Source organism: Mus musculus, chromosome 7 (assembly GCF_000001635.26).
Source record: "Mus musculus strain C57BL/6J chromosome 7, GRCm38.p6 C57BL/6J".
Classification (NCBI taxonomy): domain Eukaryota; kingdom Metazoa; phylum Chordata; class Mammalia; order Rodentia; family Muridae; genus Mus; species Mus musculus.
Genome location: NC_000073.6, coordinates 78,794,557 through 78,806,825, shown reverse-complemented (window position 1 = coordinate 78,806,825; position 12,269 = coordinate 78,794,557).

Sequence of the window (12,269 nt, the reverse complement as noted above, 5' to 3'; positions counted from 1 at the left end):
CTGCTGTTAAGTAGATGGAATAGAAGCCCTCGTAGAGGTCACTGTGTCCAGTGCTTGTGGTGTGAGTCCCCAGGGGCTTATGGGGGAGCTGAGTAATACTTTCCTGCACACTTAAGGCAGATGCAGTGCTCTGATGTGTGTGTGTGTGTGTGTATGGTGTGTGTGTGTGTGTATAGTGTGTGTGTGTGTGTGTGAGGTTCCTTTTGGAGTGATTTTTATCTCTGGATGAGGAACTACAGCAGAGAGTTTAAGTGAGTCACTGGAGCCAGAATTCTAAGGCAGACATTAGAGTCTGCCTTTCGCTACCCTCTTACCTGACAGGTGAGGGGCATGAGGGGCGGGTGTGGATGGAGGGAGGCAGTCGGGATATCTGGGGCCAGGCCACATGTAGGAGGCTAGCCATATGGGAAAGATGCAAATCCCCACATGAGCTACTGATCCAAGGCAGGTGGAATGGGGTGAGATGCTCAAAGGACAAGGGCTGGCTTAGACACACCTGTGAATCTCTGGTCCAGGAGGGTGAGGAACAGATGGGCAGCCATTGAACTTAGCTGGGACCAGCTGCTGTTTGCAGGAAAAGGCTCCAGTGGTGAGTACAGAGTGACTTGTGGGATTAGGTGTACCGGGGACCTCGGTGACTATTGGATAGTGATGTACCATGGGCCCTTCTGGGTGGCCTTTCCAGCAACTCCAAATCCTGGGTGCATATTGTTTGCTAATCTCTGTCCCCATGACAGCAGAAAGTACCAGAGCCATCCTTAAGACACGTACATCTCCCATTTCTCAAGGGCCGAACTGTTCACCATGGAAATGTCTCCTTGTCTGAAGAGCTGAGAATGACAGCTTTTCCCGATTTCCCAGAGTGCCTCCCCATCTCCTCCCTTCCAGAAAGGAGGGTGGAACACTAGGGCCATGTGCCATTCATCTACAGCTGGGACAGGGGTCACTCTCCGGGCCTCTCCTGTTGGTCTCAAACTCCATACATAGTTAAGGATGTTTTGAACTCCTCATCCTGTCTCTGACTCCCAAGTGTTAGGATTACAGACATGCACCACACTGCCAGGCGATATAGAGAACTGTTGTATCCCATTGATAGATGCGCCAAGAAGGTTCCAGAAGCATTAAAAGACATCTGTATATTCTACACTGCACCGAGCAGGTAGGGTTAACTGACAATCTTTCTCTTTTTAAAGATTTTGTTTATTTTATATGCATTAGTGTCCTGTATGAATGTGTGTGTACTACAGTCATGCAGAGTCCAGGGAGGGTAGAAGAGAGCTTCAGGTCCCTTGGAACTGGAGTTACAGAGCTGCCATGTGGGTGCTGGCAACCAAATCCAGTCCTCTTATAGGAAGGAGCAGCCAGTGGTTTTAATACCTGAGCAGGAGAATGAAGTAGCGACAGGAGTGATTGAGAGCCAAAGGAATACATGGGCAGGCATTAGGGTGGCCAGAATGCCCAGACTCCCTCGTACTCTTCTCAAAATGAAATGATGCTCCTGTAGTTATACCCAGATATCGCTGTATATTTAAAGCCCACAGTGACTTTAGGCATATTTTCTTTGTGACACAAAGAGGATTCTTTCAATAAATATCTTTTAAGTGCTTACTTTAAAAAATATCTTAAACCATTTAATGTCCAACTTTGTTATATTTTGGGGACATTGCAGTGGTAGTTTTTTTTTTTTTTTTTTTTTTTTTGGAATCAGACCCTGGCTTAGTATTTTGAGTCATAGATATCATGTTAGTCATCCTGTTGGTAACCTGGCTTTGCCATTATTGTTTTGGAATGTTCTAGAAACAGTCTTGAAAACCACGTAAAGAGTGACACCTCTAATGTTCTTCAACATGGCCTTGACATTTTCTGGAACATGACTGAATATGGAGCCGGGTCAGAGCCATCCTGGGTAACCAGATTGGTTGGGGGTTAGCATGGAGTCCCCACCCCAGCCACTGGCCCAGACTTTTCTATTCAGCGAAGCCCTTAAGCACCCACTTCCTGAGCGCTGTCACCTCGGCGCTCTTGCAGGCCCACAAGTTTCTTCCTGGGTCGACTAAGCTGATGAACCTGAGTACGGTCAAGGAAACTGATTTGTGCTGAAAAGATCACTCTGGGAATGGTGGAAAGTTGAGGGCTGTGCCCAAAGACGAGGGTGGAGGGAAACAGGGAAGCCAGCAGCTTCTCTACTCGGTCAAGGTGGTAGACTTGGCAAGACAATCGTGCTGCAGAGGTGCGGAGGACTCAGTATTCTAGAGGGAGGAGCATGGCCTGAGGACAGCTCTGCTTCACCGTCTGCTTCCTGGAGAACCCAAACACCTTCAACAAGCATGGAATCCTGAGGCTGAGCCCTTCCAATACCTCTCAGCGCCAGCCCTGAGTCCACCCCGTTCTGGATCTAACAGGGTGAGAAGGACAATTCGACATGGGTTCAAGCCCAGCCCCTTTCACAGTTCCCACTGGACCGCAGAACCGTGTTGGCCCTTGGCTACCCTTGTGCTAGCAGTTGTTAACAACATGGCTTCCTTGCCCCTTCCCCTTGCCCTACAGGCTGTTTTCTCCAGGGTGGCAACAGGCACCATCTCCATCTTGTGTGTGTGTGTGTGTGTGTGTGTGTGTGCCATAGTCAGGCTCTGTGAGATATCACCAATGTTTTGCTACGAGAAACGCTCCTGTTAGACTCCGCTCTCCAGGTGGCAGGGAGCCAGTTCACAGGTCTGTAACTGGGGAGTCTTGCTTTCACTTTGGACTGTACTGTTTGCTGTGCCTCCCCTCCCCCACTCCAAGCCACACTTTCCACCACTTGGTGGCACAGTGGGGAGCAGCCAGGACTGTAGATGGATGATGTCAGCTGCATAAGAGTTGGGAGGAAGAAGGGAGTCAGAAACTATCTCACTATCTCCTTTGCTTCCCATGGTGGTTGGAGAAACAGTAGGGTTTTTTCCATGGTAGCTTTGCCAGTTATAAGAGACAGTCATGGCTGGGAGCTTTGGCAATCTCTTCTTCCCCTTGGGTCAAGGAGAAGCAATGGTCTGAAGGTCATCGTTCTCACAATGCCATCAGAATCCCTTCCTGATGAGGTCAAACTGGAGCACGTTGTATCTGTAGGGACAAAGCTAGACCACTCCCAGAGTTTGGAAATACAATTTTCTGTTAACAAACTCTTGGTTGCCTAAAATAGCCAGAGTAGTTTGGAAGCATGTGAACTGGGCAAAACAGCTGTCTGGGGTGGTCCCTGCAGCCAGCAGCACTCCTAGCAGATGAGTGTCAGGCCCTTCCCTGAGAAGGTCTGGGTGCACAGATCTCTGGGCAGCATAGAAAAGGTCTAGCGCAGAGAGTTCTGCGTGGGTGACGCTGGGGCAGGGTGGTGGGATGGTGCCCACAGAATGGAGTGTTGTAGGGGCCATCTACAACACTGTCAGTGAGGGAGGCGTGCTGACCAAGAATACTGCTTGAGGCTTTGCCTCACCTCTTGGCTCCATGTTCTGCTCAGGCTTGAAGTGGAGGAGAGGAGCCAGAGGAAGGTTAAAAGCTCTGAGTAGTCAGTGAGGCTCAAGTTTGGTTTAATATTTGGGCAGATTTTCAACTTTTGTCGCCGAAAGGACTATCAGATTGAACTTTTGAAAACAGGGTCTCACATATCCTGGGAGAATGGCCTTGAACTTCGGATCTTGCTTTTGCTCTCTGTGTGCTGGGGTTACAGCTGTCTGCTGCCATTACACCCAGTTTTATACAGTGCCAGAGGAAAGGGACATTCTTAAAGACCAGCCTTTTTCTCTTAACTCAAATGGTTGTGGGAAAGAAAAGAAGAGAGAGAGAGAGAGAGAGAGAGAGAGAGAAGAGAAGAGAAGAGAAGAGAAGAGAAGAGAAGAGAAGAGAAGAGAAGAGAAGAGAAGAGAAGAGAAGAGAAGAGAAGAGAAGAGAAGAGAAGAGAGCCGGGTGGTGGTGGCGCATGCCTTTAATCCCAGCACTTGGGAGGCAGAGGCAGGCGGATTTCTGAGTTCAAGGCCAGCCTGGCCTACAAAGTGAGTTCCAGGACAGCCAGGGCTACACAGAGAAACCCTGTCTCAAAAAAAAAAAAAAAAAAAAAGAAAGAAAAGAAAAGAAAAGAGATACTTCTAGGCCTCATGTGTGTATGTGTATGCCTTGTACATATGTGTATATGTGTTTGCGCATATATGTGTGTATGTATGTGTGTCTTATGTACATGTGTGTGAATGTGTTTGTGTGTATTTGTATGTATGAGTCTGTGTATGTATGTGTGTGTCTTATGTACATGTGTGAATGTGTTTGTGTGTATTTGTATGTGTGAGTCTGTGTATGTATGTGTGTGTCTTATGTACATGTGTGAATGTGTTTGTGTGTATTTGTATGTGTGAGTCTGTGTATGTATGTGTGTGTCTTTGTACCTATATGTGCATCTATGTATTTCTGTGTATGAGTCTGTGTATGTGTGTGTGTCTTTGTACATATATGTGCATCTATGTATTTCTGTGTATGAGTCTGTGTATGTGTGTGTATGAGTGTCTCTGTGTGTGTATGAGACTGAGGCTTGAACCTAGAACCTTGCACATGCTAGGCAAGCACCCTATCACTGAGCCACACTCCCTGTTTAAGCTCTTAGTCTTACAATCAAGAATAACCTCGGAGCCAGGGACCCTTCCTGAAATGGTGCCGTCAGGATCTAGAGAAGAAGACAAGACACAGAGTTGTCTTGAGGCAGTGATGGGAGGCAAGTGCAGTCCTCCTGGATCTCCACCTCACTTCTGAAGGGTGCAGCCAGGCAAGGGGCGTAGTCTGCCCAGACTGGCCATGTCTTCAGATGCTAGGGATATGGGTGAGGTTGTATCTTTTTTTGCTTGTCAAATCCTGGGAGCCTCAGGAGCCATGTGATGTCCCAGTTTTCTGCCTCCATCTGAGTGAGCTGAGCTCTGATTTGAGGAGGTGTGAGAGCTCTAAATGACTGCAAAGTACGTTTCAATCAGACAGAAAATAGGTGAGAAATGCATTTTCCTTAATGCCCCAATTATCCCAGTCCCAACAGGACAAAAAAAAAGTGCTTTTGCCTGCTCTCAGGGACGCTGGGCTCAGGATCCCTGCGTGTCCCCAGGATCTCTGCCTGTGCTTTGTGCTTTGTGCTTAGGGGCACGTGCCCCCTCCAAGGGTCCAGGATGCAGGTAAGGAAAAAGCAGCCCATCTCTCAGAGGAGGAGGCCCTGGGGAGGACTGGCAGGCTCCTTTGTGCTATTCCTTGCAGCAGCCTCAGAGCGTCTCCCCCATCTCTGCCCTCCCCAGCCTGTCTGGAAAAGCACTGCATCATGTTCCTGCTCCTCTGTTACTCAGCTTTTCCTTCACTTTCCACCTGGGTTAAATAAAGCAGGGCTCCTAGATCTCCCTGCCTCCACCAGGCTCCAGAAAGATCTTTCTCAAATACCTTCCTCCCATGCTGTGACCCTGGCAACTCCCGGCCAGAGCTGCCCTCTATTCCTTTCCCCACACACAGTCCACCCAAGCCTGGTCCGGTTGTCCTCTACACACCTCTCCATCCTCACCGACATCCCCACCTCTCTCTCCTGCCCCTCTGTATGCACCCCTAAGGCTTCTGGAACAAATGAGTGCTGCCAGAGGCCTCAAAACAACGGAGCTAGCAAGAGCTTGTAGCACAGGTCTGTAATCCCAGCTACACTGGAGGCTGAAGCAGGAGGCTCTGGAGTTCAAGGCCTGTCTAGGCTATAGAATAAGTTCAAGGCTAGCTGTTATTGAGATCTGTATTAGATTAAAAAGTGGGGAAAGCAAGGGCATGCTGGGACTGGGGCTGGGACCCAGAGGTAGGGTACATAGGGGTTTGGGGCCCCTAAGTTTGATTTCCAGGACAGTGAAAGGAAGGAAAGCAAGCAAACAAACAAACAAACAGGCAAATAGCTTTGTTGTTTGCAGCTCTGGAGATCAGGAGCCTGAGGTCAGGCAGCAGTGGACAAAAACTGATTTGTTCCTGGGTCTGTTCATCCTTAGAGGCTCTGAGAAAGACTCTTGATTCTCTGGCTTCCTGTGACATATCTCTCTAGTCTTCTTCTGAGTCACATGACTCTCATTCTTACCTATGGTCAAAGCTTCCTACATTTTTATAAGGAATGGGGGTGGCGGGGCACTTCTGCCCCCAGCCTCAGAATCCTTAATTAAAATGCATCTGCAAAGACTATGAAGTTCTCTGTTCTATGAGGCAGCATCTAAAGGGTCCTGCCTGGGATCTGGTGCCCGACTCGACCTCACATTGTGCTGTTTGCCACACTGTGATGGTTAACCATAATTACTGACAAAATTGGAGTTAGAATCTCTAGGTATGTCTATGAGGGTGTTTCCAGAAAGGTTTAAGTGCAGAGAGAAGACCATTCTAAGGGTGGAACCACTGATGGCTGGAGTCCCAGACTGAAGAAAAAGGGGGAAGTGTTCCGAGCACAGCATTTCTCTCTCTCTCTCTCTCTCTCCCCCTCTCTCTCTCTCCCTCCCCTCCCTCTCTCCTTCTCCCCACCTCTGTCTCTGTCTCTCTCCCCTTCCTTATCTCTCCCTTCCTCTCCCCACTCTTCTCTGACTTCTGACTGTAGATGCAATGAGATCCATGTTCCTGCCACAGTGCCTCCCTGACTGTGTCTCCTCAATGGTGAGCCCAAATAAGTTGTTTCTTGTCAGGTATTTTGGTTGCATCAATGAGAAAAGCGACTGCCATATAGACTGTGCACTGCGCTTGCCCACGGCCTCGCTGAAAGTCACTGTTGCCCACCACCCTGCCTTCCCAGCCTCTATTAGGATTTTGAGTGCCAGTGTGCTCTGTTTTTGGATCCCCTTCTTATCAATACTATTGCCACCACATACACTCATATCAGACATGCACACTTATACTTACTTCCTGTCCTGTGAAATTACTGAAGGCTCCCGAATTTCTCTCCCCACTGGCCTCTTATCTGCTCAGGACAGTAGTTACCAGGGCATCGGAACTTTGCATTTGGTTACAGAGAGATGTTGAAGGAGGAGGGACGGAAGAAATTCTTATGAGGGATATTCTCGAATCATTTGGCTTTTTAATTTCATCTTAGATTTTGGCTACATATTTTTAGCAATCTGGCTTATTCCACAGTTGAGTAAGGGAAACAGGAAGATGGGTGATGGCTCTTATACAAACTTTCTAATTACAATTTCAGGGTAAATATCTAATAAAAATAAAAACTAGTGTATAATGATGATGATGATGATGATGATGATGATGATGATGATAACAGTATAGCCAGGGCCAGATGGGTTAACATCTGCATTCACTACAAGGTTCCTAGCCAGGGCTCCAGAGTGGAGCTGAAGGTCTCTCCATCTCATGTGTTCAGAGTGGAGGCAGAGCCAGGTTGGATGATGCCAGCTGAGGAGAAGCAGAGTACAGCAGTCTGCCCAGATCCCCACATTAGTGACTAATGTAGCTGAGGTTCCAAGTGTACAGTTATTTCTCTAAAGTCACACAATACAGGTGGGACTCTAACTCCCAAGCTCTTTCCCTCCCAATGGGGAGGAATTAAAGGCCACAGGGAACAGTATCCAGAGCCCAGAAGAGACCTCAATGGGTTTCTAGGGCTTCCAGCTTGTCTTTGCAGCAGTCTTAGGTTCTCCCTTAAGTAATTCTCCAAAAATGACTTTAGGCTCTTTGGATCAGCACCAATCTCCTCTATAATCCTGTGTGGGACCACCAATGTCTGACAGGGAGGGAGGAGGGAGTGTGGGCTCAACCTGAGTCTAGACAGCAGGTGTCCTTCCAGCCCGGGTCCCCTGTGACACAACGCTGCCCCTCAGTTGACATTTCTTTTTAGTTCAAGGGGATTACACAAATCCTAGGTGGTTAAGCTGCCACAGGGCACTATGGAAACAGCACCTGCTGGGCCACCCCACTTCCAGCCAGGCAATAAAGACACTGAGGTGACTTTTTGGCAAGACTTGTTATGCTAATTTGAGAGCAAGTGCACAATTCGATTTGAACCTGGCTTGGTGGAGGGGAGAAATCAGATTAATTAGCAGAACAAACTTCTAGGCTAAAGCCAGCCTCTTTTACAGGATGGGAGGAGCTGGGGGACATAGGCAGTGTTACAGGTTCACTGTGTCAAATTATATTCATGAGATGTTCTGTACACACTTCAGCAGACAATTAATTTATATACTGCCCAACTGTAGCGTGTGTGTGTGTGTGTGTGTATCTGTACACTGAATACATATGGTAAAACCAGGTCTTTACTTCTATTTTTTATTGGTTTGTTAATTGCAGCATACCTGAATCTAAAGGTGAGGAAGGGAAAAGGCTATGCCTTCCATTCATTGCTTCCTTTCTACTGTTGGAGAGCCAATGCACGTACAAACATGTGTGCTCCACATTCTCTTCTTTCCCTACCAACATCTGCAACTATACCACACACATCATTCCACCGCCCACCTCTCTCTCCATTTGTCACTTAGCCACACAGTTTGACTTGTTTCCTGGGCAACATACCCCGTGTTACTCTGCCATTTCTTTCACTAGCACTCTCCTGATGGACACATCAGTCCCCATCTTTGCCTGACTCACAGGCCTTAAAGTTATCTTTGCATAGTGGGCATGCAGGGAGGATACCCAAGGCCATACTGTCTCAGTACAGTAGCACCAGCTGCCTATAGCTATCTATATTTAAATTTATTCAGGCCAATGGAAACTTAAAATTTAGTTCTTTAACCACACTTGCCATGTTGAAGAACCACGTGGGGCGATCTGCTTTTGTGCTGGCAGAGCATATGCAGAGTGTTGCCATCTGGCAGCGTTCTGGGGAATGAGCTCCCTATGGGATGGAGTATTCCTACGAGCAATTACAAAGCCAGAGCATTCCCCCCCCCCCCCCCCCCCCCCCCCGTGTAAGATATAGTGACAGACACAGCCAGTTTCCCCTCTGAAGCAGCTCTAGTTGTCTGTGGAGCCTCAGTAAGCGCTGGGAGAGAAGGAACACTCTTTTGTTTCAGGACAATTATAGGACATCTTAGGAAGAACAAGGAACGGTCCCTGTGTACTGATTCCAAGGACATTTTGCTTCTGATTCGTCTGGCTATTCCCGGCTCACGATGGGCACACCTGCCTCTGGGATCTCACGTGACAGCCCTGGAAGCCTCGTCTTACCTTTAAGCTCTGAGTCCTTTCCATGTACCCACACCCAGACATGTGAGAGGGAAGCTGTTGGCCCTTCACGGATCCCACGACAGTACACATCTTTTACCAGACTCAGGATCTGACCCTCTACTCTCTCTGCCCTTTGGTACATCAACATGACCTTCCAGGCTGCTAGGGTTCCCCGACACAGCAGCTAGCTGACCCCTAGGCAGCATTCTATGAAGGATGTACTGGGCCCCCGTGGCTCCCAAGAGGCCAGCTGCTCCCCTGTCTCTCATCACTCTCTCCTGCCCCCTTGTTGGCTCTCCTGAAGTGTTTATAGACCAGGCCATCTTCTTGCCAAGTTCTGTACCTTTCCCTGGGCAGTCTCATCCCCACCATGGAAACGAGAATGTAGACGGTGCTTCTGTGAGACAGCATTGACTCCTCACTTGGGCTCATAAGCCACCTTAGATCCCACGGAGAATAGAACATCACAGGACAGCTCCCATACCCCAGAGGAGGGGAGTTATCCATGAAGGCAAGGCTACAACCTGGGATAAAAGAACCATCTTACGGGAACCAGATATCTTCTCAAACAAATGGCAGCAGATGGGGGTGTGTTGTACAAGGATGTCTTCAGAATGGAGAAAATGATGGGTGGAGCCACTTCTTGCTGAGACAGTTGTGCATGTCTCTTGCTCCTTGTTCCAGTTCTTTCTCTACTATAAATCTAAAGCCATAGTTTTCTTGGCTCACACCTCATAACTGCTTTATTTAAACGCACTCAGTTTCAGACAGTATGTATGCTAATTTGAACGAGAATGGTTCCCATCTGTTTGCTCATCTGTTTGAATACCTTGTCCTCAGTTGGTGGAACTGTTTGGGGTTAGGAGACAGTCTTGTTGGAGGAGGTGTGTGATGGGTGTGGCCCTTGAGGCTTCTCTCTGTTCTCTTTGCCTGCTGCTCTCAGACCAAGAGTGAAGAGTGAGCGCTCACACAGCACCATCATGGACTCCAACTCTCTGAAACTGTAACCCAATTAAACACTTTCACCTAAACTTGCCTTGCTTACAGGGTTTTGTTACAGCAATAGAAAAGTAACTAAGACACCCTGTAATGAATTTTATCTCCTGCAACTGAGCCATCTCTAAGACCCGACACTCAAGGTCTTTCCTGGCCACAGCTTTCTAGATATGTACCTTTCTCTATCATATCAGTTGAACTTGTTTTTATTCTTGGTGTAACTATAAGATATTTTTTTTTTTTCACCTCAGACTTCCCCTCTGATTCTTTGGTAAGCCTTGACTTCCATGCCTCCCCCTCCAGTCTGAAATCCCATGACCCCCCATTGAACTGATGATCTCTCACCCTGCCTTGGCTGTGAATCAGTTTCCAAGAGCATGCACTAAGCCATCTGACTCTGTCTAGTGCCACCTCTTCCTTAAACCCTCCCTTCTATCCTCTTAAAAGTACCACTACTTCCATGAACATTGGTAACATTTATGTTTCCCTCAAGGAACATCTCTGGAATTTAGCTACATGCCTGTCTACCCCCTCAGACTTATCCCCAGGGGAATATCATCCACAGCAGAACTCGGTGCTCCCTACACCTAGCCCCGGTGACTGTGGAAGAACCTATCAGAGCTCAGTTTTGGAGAGTGGACAGTTTTTGCTTTTGGTACAAGAAAACTGAGGTGTCCACTTGTGATAGTTAATCCAGTTGTCACTTGACACTCTTGGGAGGAGGGAACCTCAACTGAGAAATTTCCATCAAATGGACCTGTGGGCATGTCTGTCTGTAGGGGCATTTTCTTGATGAGTAATTGATGTAGGAGGGCCTGGGCCACTGTACAAAGTGACGTCCTTAGGCAGGGGGACCCGGGCTGTGTAGCAGAGGTAACTGAACATGAGTGTGGGTGAAAGCTAGTAAGCAAAGCAAGCATGGTGTGGTGACACGCATCAGTAAGCAGCACCGTGGATGCTTCTAAGACAGGAAGACCAGGAGTTCAGTGTCATGCCCAGCCAGAAGCAAGTTCAAAGCCAGGCTGGACTTTGTGAGACCCTGTCTCAAAAAAGGCAAAACAAAGAACATGGGGTGAGGGGGAGCCTAGACGGGGAAAGGTATACATTTTCAGGTGGTGGGCAGGTGCAATTAGGATATGGTTTCTGGAAAGCCACAGTGATACTCTGCTGGCGCCCAGGGACACACTGTTAAGCAGGTTTCCTTTGGCAGGGACTATAGCTCGTTGTCAGGTGATGGCCTTGGCTGAGAGAAATGAAAGCGCGTCCTCTGTGGAGAGATGACATTCTTTTTGTGTGCACAGGAACGGAAAGGGGTCCCTTACATCACCAGTCCTGAGGTACTGGCGGTAGGAGTAAAACTGTATGTGCTGGACATGCTGTCATAGAGGGTATCCACAGCCTGCTGGTAGGAGGATGTCAACACCTCTTTTGCCTCTTCTCTTTGTGGGACAATTAAGTTTACAGGCTACCGCTCCTCCAGGCAGAGACAGATGTAGAGCAGGGCCTCTGGCAACAGCCCAGTGTCTGAGGAATCAAAAGTTGTCAAGATTGAGCAGTAAGGAAGCTGTAGTTTCTGCGAGGAGGTCGACATTATCCCTTGAGAAGCCAAGTCTGAAAGCTAATACGGGAAACAGAAGAGGAGGCTGTTGGGTACTCACAGGCTGGAAACGAGAGTGTATTGAGAGTTTGCCAAAATAAAGCCTGTTCATTTCCTCGAGAAGCTTTGGAAACAAGGCCCATATTGGGCTGGCTCCTGAGGCTAGGGATGTGCTGGGGGCATGCATTTCTCCACAGTGGGCCTGGTCTAGGTGACAGAACCCTTTTGTTGTTTTGAGACTATATCCAGAGAGATATTCTGCTAGCACCCAGGGGCACACTGTTAAACAGGTTTCTTTTGGCAGGCACTCTATCTTGGTGTCAGATAATGGCCTTGGCTGAGAGAAATGAAAACATGTCCTCTGCCCAGGCTGGCTTCAAGCTCACTCTTAAACTGTTGATCTTCCTCCCCCATCCCTTGTGCTTACATGACAGACATGTGCCACCTCACCCAGATAAGCAAGGCACTTTGCGCAGTAGTGGGCCATGGTGGTTGTTACTTGTCGCTG